Source organism: Syngnathus leptorhynchus, unplaced genomic scaffold, assembly GCF_054491065.1.
Source record: "Syngnathus leptorhynchus isolate UIUO unplaced genomic scaffold, UIUO_Slep HiC_scaffold_300, whole genome shotgun sequence".
In the NCBI taxonomy this organism is placed as follows: Eukaryota; Metazoa; Chordata; class Actinopteri; order Syngnathiformes; family Syngnathidae; genus Syngnathus; species Syngnathus leptorhynchus.
The window spans coordinates 2,501-8,541 of record NW_028232267.1 but is presented as its reverse complement, the minus strand read 5'-3'; positions in this window follow the sequence as shown (position 1 = coordinate 8,541).

The following is a 6,041-nucleotide window of genomic DNA, read 5'->3' as shown; positions in this document are numbered from 1 at the left end:
CCAGCGCCGGTTCCGCAGTCGGCCTCGAATGACGAAAAATAACGGTCTCCTCCTGGAGCTCACAGCCAACTTGGCAAAAAGTTTCTAAGTGCCCACGGCCCTGCCGAGCTTTGGCGTCCGCCCAGCGCCGGTTCCGCAGTCGGCCTCGAATGACGAAAAATAACGGTCTCCTCCTGGAGCTCACAGCCAACTTGGCAAAAAGTTTCTAAGTGCCCACGGCCCTGCCGAGCTTTGGCGTCCGCCCAGCGCCGGTTCCGCAGTCGGCCTCGAATGACGAAAAATAACGGTCTCCTCCTGGAGCTCACAGCCAACTTGGCAAAAAGTTTCTAAGTGCCCACGGCCCTGCCGAGCTTTGGCGTCCGCCCAGCGCCGGTTCCGCAGTCGGCCTCGAATGACGAAAAATAACGGTCTCCTCCTGGAGCTCACAGCCAACTTGGCAAAAAGTTTCTAAGTGCCCACGGCCCTGCCGAGCTTTGGCGTCCGCCCAGCGCCGGTTCCGCAGTCGGCCTCGAATGACGAAAAATAACGGTCTCCTCCTGGAGCTCACAGCCAACTTGGCAAAAAGTTTCTAAGTGTCACATCTCTGAAAAAACGGCTAAGTGTCGACTTTCGAAAAAACGGCAAAGTGTCACATCTCTGAAAAAACGGCTAAGTGTCGACTTTCGAAAAAACGGCTAAGTGTCAACTTTCGAAAAAACGGCTAAGTGTCGCCTCTCTGAAAAAACGGCAAAGTGTCAACTTTCGAAAAAACGACAGAGTGTCGCCTCTCTGAAAAAACGACTAAGTGTCGACTCTGAGAAAATGGCAAAGTGCCCACGGCTCTGCGGGCTCGTGCATCCGACCCGCGCCGGTTCCCCAGCCGGCCTGAAATAAGGCAAAACCAGCCTCTCCGCCTGGAGCTCAGAGCCAACTTGGCGAATATTTTCTAAGTGCCCACGGCTCTGCGTGGCTACGGCGTCTGCCCAGCGCCGGTTCCTGGGTCGAACCCCGAGGACGAGGAATGCCGGTCTCCGCCTGGAGGTCCCAGCTTAATCGGCGAAAATTTTCTAAGTGCCCACGGCTCTGCCGGGCTCGTGCATCCGACCCGCGCCGGTTCCCCAGCCGGCCTGAAATAAGGCAAAACCAGGCTCTCCCCCTGGAGCTCAGAGCCAATTGTGGCGAAAAAACGACTAAGTGTCAACTTTCGAAAAAACGACTAAGTGTCAACTTTCCAAAAAAACGGCTAAGTGTCGACTTTCGAAAAAACGGCTAAGTGTCAACTTTCGAAAAAACGACTAAGTGTCGCCTCTGAAAAAACGACTAAGTGTCGCCTCTCTGAAAAAACGACTAAGTGCCCACGGCTCTGCGGGGCTTGTGAGTCCGCCCCGCGCCGGTTCGGCGGTCGGCCTCAAAAAGCGAAAAATCAGCCTCTCTCCCTGGAGCTCACCAAAAATTTGTCGAAATTTTTCTAAGTTCTCCTCGAGGTACCAGGGGGTGAGGTACCCGGGCTAAGGTGCAGTACCTTTTTTGGTCTTCAGGTGCGCCAGAGTACAATGAAATGGTCCCAGTAGTCAGTGTACTCATCGACTTTCCCCCCGTTTTCCAAAGCACCCCGTTTACGAGTATGGAGGAGATGGTGCTGGTCTCCCCACGGCGTCGGACACGCCGTCCTCGACAGCACAAGGTCGGATAGAAGACCTGAAAAGCGCCGTGGCACGCGCTGGAGGTGTCACTGTGGCGAAAAAGTGACTAAGTGTCAACTTTCGAAAAAACGGCTAAGTGTCAACTTTCGAAAAAACGGCTAAGTGTCAACTTTCGAAAAAACGGCTAAGTGTCACCTCTCTGAAAAAACGGCAAAGTGTCAACTTTCGAAAAAACGACTAAGTGTCAACTTTCGAAAAAACGACTAAGTGTCACCTCTCTGAAAAAATGGCAAAGTGTCAACTGCGAATGTGGTGGTGCATGGAAGGAAGTGGAGGACGGCCGCCTCCTTAAACACAGGCCGAAGAGGAGCGTCAGGGCCGGCTCCTTAAACACGGACCGAGTGTCGCCCTTAACACAGACCAAGCGGAGGACGGCCGCCTCCCTAAATACAGGCCGAACCGGAGCGCGAGGGCCGCTCCTTAAACACGGACCGAGTGTCGCCCTTAACACAGACCAAGGGGAGGACGGCCGCCTCCTTAAACACAGGCCGGAGAGGAGCGTCAGGGCCAGGCTCCTCAAACATGGACCGAGTGTCGCCCTTAACACAGACCAAGCGGAGGACGGCCGCCTCCCTAAATACAGGCCGAACCGGAGCGCGAGGGCCAGGCTCCTTAAACACGGACCGAGTGTCGCCCTTAACACAGACCAAGGGGAGGACGGCCGCCTCCTTAAACACAGGCCGGAGAGGAGCGTCAGGGCCAGGCTCCTCAAACATGGACCGAGTGTCGCCCTTAACACAGACCAAGGGGAGGACGGCCGCCTCCTTAAACACAGGCCGGAGAGGAGCGTCAGGGCCAGGCTCCTCAAACATGGACCGAGTGTCGCCCTTAACACAGACCAAGGGGAGGACGGCCGCCTCCTTAAACACAGGCCGGAGAGGAGCGTCAGGGCCAGGCTCCTCAAACATGGACCGAGTGTCGCCCTTAACACAGACCAAGGGGAGGACGGCCGCCTCCTTAAACACAGGCCGGAGAGGAGCGTCAGGGCCAGGCTCCTCAAACATGGACCGAGTGTCGCCCTTAACACAGACCAAGCGGAGGACGGCCGCCTCCCTAAATACAGGCCGAACCGGAGCGCGAGTGTCGCTCCTTAAACACGGACCGAGTGGAGGACGGCCGCCTCCTTAAACACAGGCCGAACAAAATGACACAAAGTGTCAACTGCGAATGTTGTCCATCCAAGGAAGGAGCGTGATGCCCGGCCGGCTCCTTAAACACAGGCCGAGAGTCGCCCCGGACGGTCCGCCTCGCGGCGCCCGTCTGCTCGGATAAAATGACACAAAGTGTCAACTACGAATGTTGTCCATCCAAGGAGGGAGCGTGATGCCCGGCCGGCTCCGAAAACACAGGCCGAGAGTCGCCCCGGACGGTCCGCCTCGCGGCGCCCGTCTGCTCGGATAAAATGACACAAAGTGTCAACTGCGAATGTTGTCCATCCAAGGAAGGAGCGTGATGCCCGGCCGGCTCCTTAAACACAGGCCGAGAGTCGCCCCGGACGGTCCGCCTCGCGGCGCCCGCCCGCTCGGATAAAATGACACAAAGTGTCAACTACGAATGTTGTCCATCCAAGGAAGGAGCGTGATGCCCGGCCGGCTCCTTAAACACAGGCCGAGAGTCGCCCCGGACGGTCCGCCTCGCGGCGCCCGTCTGCTCGGATAAAATGACACAAAGTGTCAACTGCGAATGTTGTCCATCCAAGGAAGGAGCGTGATGCCCGGCCGGCTCCTTAAACACAGGCCGAGAGTCGCCCCGGACGGTCCGCCTCGCGGCGCCCGCCCGCTCGGATAAAATGACACAAAGTGTCAACTACGAATGTTGTCCATCCAAGGAAGGAGCGTGATGCCCGGCCGGCTCCTTAAACACAGGCCGAGAGTCGCCCCGGACGGTCGCCTCGCGGCGCCCGTCTGCTCGGATAAAATGACACAAAGTGTCAACTACGAATGTTGTCCATCCAAGGAGGGAGCGTGATGCCCGGCCGGCTCCGAAAACACAGGCCGAGAGTCGCCCCGGACGGTCCGCCTCGCGGCGCCCGTCTGCTCGGATAAAATGACACAAAGTGTCAACTGCGAATGTTGTCCATCCAAGGAAGGAGCGTGATGCCCGGCCGGCTCCTTAAACACAGGCCGAGAGTCGCCCCGGACGGTCCGCCTCGCGGCGCCCGCCCGCTCGGATAAAATGACACAAAGTGTCAACTACGAATGTTGTCCATCCAAGGAAGGAGCGTGATGCCCGGCCGGCTCCTTAAACACAGGCCGAGAGTCGCCCCGGACGGTCGCCTCGCGGCGCCCGTCTGCTCGGATAAAATGACACAAAGTGTCAACTACGAATGTTGTCCATCCAAGGAGGGAGCGTGATGCCCGGCCGGCTCCGAAAACACAGGCCGAGAGTCGCCCCGGACGGTCCGCCTCGCGGCGCCCGTCTGCTCGGATAAAATGACACAAAGTGTCAACTGCGAATGTTGTCCATCCAAGGAAGGAGCGTGATGCCCGGCCGGCTCCTTAAACACAGGCCGAGAGTCGCCCCGGACGGTCCGCCTCGCGGCGCCCGCCCGCTCGGATAAAATGACACAAAGTGTCAACTACGAATGTTGTCCATCCAAGGAGGGAGCGTGAGGCCCGGCCGGCTCCGAAAACACAGGCCGAGAGTCGCCCCGGACGGTCCGCCTCTCGAGGCGCCCGCCCGCTCGGATAAAATGACACAAAGTGTCAACTACGAATGTTGTCCATCCAAGGAGGGAGCGTGATGCCCGGCCGGCTCCGAAAACACAGGCCGAGATTCGACCCCGGACGGGCCGTCTTCTCCCGGCGCCCGCCCGCGTACGCCCCCCATCCCCGGTCGCCCGTCTGCTCCCGGCGGGCCTCCGAGTACCCCCTCACCCAACTGACCGACTGGCACTCATGACCCGCCTTGGTAGGGCCTCCATCGGCCTCGGCTCGTCCGACGTCGGGTGGACGGTTCCTACCCACTGCGGGTCGCACTCTAGCGCCCCGGCCGCCGCGTGAGCGTGCGCTCCCCGCGCCGCCCCGCAGGCCCCGGCGCGACCGTACTGCGGCGAGACCGAGACGACCCGGTTTGGCATCCATCCCACCTAGCCACGATCCACGGAGGCCGAGCGAGCGGCTGAGTGTCGGGCGCCGCGCGTGCGAGCGTCCGCCGGCCGCGCCGGTCCTTCCGCGAATGTCGTTTCTCAAACCCTCCGGCTTGATAGCGGCGGCACCACGGGAAGCCGTCCACACACACCGTCCGACCTCTATCCGAAAAGCCTTCCCGACCAACCGCGGTCGCGGGGGCGTCTGTCGCTCCGCATCGGGGGGGCGTATGGCTTCCGCGCTACGCGCTGCGGGCTCGGGGGGGCCGCAACGGCTGAGTCTGACTCGGCCGGGGCGCAGCTTCCCTCCCGGCAGTCAGCAATAGTGCCGATCGCGCCTGCCACCAGCCCCCTCCCCGACGGGTTCGTCGGCGCCGGCTGGCCGCCGTCCGCCTTCGTTCCCCGAGGGTTCCCAACCAGCGCCGATCCAACTCCGCATCCTGGCCGCACGCAGTGCGTGCCTCGCGCGGGTAAGTCGCCGGCGCAGCGCCGCAGCTCCCGACCCCCGCGTACGGGAATAGTTGAGGGCCTCAGCGGGCCGCACCGACCGAGTCCGACTCGGGCCGGGGCGCAGATTCCCGCTTGGGTGACCGAACGTTCTCTGCTCGGGCCGGAGGGCCGACGCCCGTCCCCCCCCGTCGTCCCCCACGGACCGCCTCCGAGGCCACTTCGCACGGCTCATCCTCGGCTCCCTACCAATGCTTAATCGATGGGGCCGCCCGGCCGGATTCGCGCCACCCTGTCCACCGCGAGTCTCCCCAGACTAACCCGAGTTACCGCCCAGCTCGCCTAACCTTGCACTCGCTCTGCCAAACGGTCGTGTAGTCGGCGGGCCGTCCTACGGGTCGCCCTCCCTCCCCAAACGCGCGGCGGGATAGCGGCAAGGCGGCGGCGGCGGCCAGCGGCGTCGGGGCGCTCGCACCGGAGAAGAGGCGTCTTACGAGGCCGGGCGCAGCTCCCTCTCGTTTACTTGCTGAGTAGCGGCGCTCGAAGGTTCCGCGGCGAGCGCGGCTCATCCCATTGAATGTCCCTGCACCAGGCTCCATCGAAGGGCCGCCCGGCCGGATTCGCACCCCCCTGTCCACCGCGAAGTCCCCTCGACTAACCCGAGTTACCGCCCAGTTCGCCTAACCTTGCATCGCCCCGCCAAACGAGCGAGTTGTCGGCCGTCCTGCGGGTCGCCACCGGCCCCAAACGTGCGGAGGGATAGCGGCAAGGCGGCGGCGGCGGCCAGCGGCGTCGGGGTCGACCTAGCACCGGAGAAGAGGTGT